The sequence below is a fragment of the Terrapene carolina genome, unplaced genomic scaffold, assembly GCF_002925995.2.
Source record: "Terrapene carolina triunguis isolate 2854851 unplaced genomic scaffold, T_m_triunguis-2.0 Scaffold11715, whole genome shotgun sequence".
In the NCBI taxonomy this organism is placed as follows: domain Eukaryota; kingdom Metazoa; phylum Chordata; order Testudines; family Emydidae; genus Terrapene; species Terrapene triunguis.
The window spans coordinates 1-1405 of NW_020676066.1; the positions used below are offsets into that span (position 1 = coordinate 1).

Below are 1405 nucleotides of genomic sequence, written 5' to 3' on the forward strand. Positions count from 1 at the left end.
AGACGCTGAGCAAGCTTCTTCCTGGAAGATTGTAAATACAGCTCCCATTTTAGTGAGTAAATACAGCTCCCATTTAGTGAGCAATATGGTAAGCAAACTGTGTGCAGCTGCTCTGAGATTCGTGAGAGCATAAGTCATCTCTTCTGGGCTGTGACCCCAGTGCATACATAATATGTGCCCTCTCCTAACCTTGGAGACACTACTGCATTTGGACTTTCCCCCTATTGTTTCCCAGGAGATATATACACTTTAGTTTTTCTTTTTCTCTACCATACATCACACCTGGGCCCCATATACTCCGTGTTCTGGGTATATCTTTGGCCTCTTCCCATTTCCACATTACATTCTTGGTTTCTTCCAGCCCTCCCCCGATCCCAGCACGTACTTGGCCTCTTCCAGTTCCTCTGTGCGCTGAATAGCGTCTGTCTCATATTTGGTTCTCCACTGGGCAACTTCACTGTTGGCCTTGGACAGGGTGCGTTGCAGCTCACCCTTGGCTTCCTGCTCCTCCTCATATTGCTCCCGGAGCAAGTCGCAGTCATGGCGAGCAGACTGCAAGGCGTGGGCCAGTGCGTTCTTAGCCTGGAGATACAACAGTGTTAGTACAGTGTTGCTAAATATCCTGGGAATCCTTCTGACAGTATCCTCCATCAATTGATGGAGTGGTAGAAACCCCATTGTATGGAGGCATTTAAAATTGATCTGGATAAATATAAATACACCGCAGGGAAATTACCTGCATTGTAAGGGGCTAAGCTAAGTGACTTAATAAGTCATTTCCCTGTCTAGTTTCCAAACTGGTATGATTTTATACGAGGTTAAAGCATCCTTTGTAGACGATGAATCAGGCATGAAATGAAACCTCCAACCTTCAGATGAAGACAATACAGTTTGAAAAATCCTCACCTTTATCTCCTCCTCTAGATGCCTCTTCAGTTCCTCAATCTGTTGGGTAAAAGCCTGCTTGCCTCTTGAGAGCTGAGAAACTAATGTATCTTTTTCCTCTACCTGGCGTGAAAATTCACCTGAAAAGGACAAAGTGAAATAGGAGGGATTTAATGAGACTCAACTGAAAATGATGGAAACAATGTTTATTCACAAATGAGACAAAATCATATGTTAGATGTAAGGAACTCCCGTTACATCATCCAGTCTATCTCTCTGCCAATCTCTTGTTCCCTACAGTACATTTTCTAGTAGCTTTCTCTAGTCCACTTTTCTAGTTCCATATAATTTTATAGACTCATCACCTGTGGCAGTCTAATACATCTCGCTGCCAGGAAGGTTTTCCTAATATTGACTCTAAATTTTCTTTTCTTAGTTTCATTCCAGTAGTCCTACTTATACCCTTGGTGCATCATCCACAGCCTCAGAAACCACCCTGACATTATCATCAAAGAGGCTG

At 43.3% G+C, this 1405-nt stretch overlaps 1 long non-coding RNA gene across 1 annotated transcript; it reads right to left on the reverse strand.

Annotated features, from left to right (window-relative positions):
• Positions 1-1017, reverse strand: LOC113408388. The gene is made up of 3 exons (XR_003370297.1): positions 907-1017; positions 386-582; positions 1-21 (listed from the first exon to the last, which is right to left on the reverse strand). It is a non-coding gene; the product is annotated as an uncharacterized LOC113408388 (long non-coding RNA).
• Between the last annotated feature and the right edge of the window lie 388 nt (positions 1018-1405).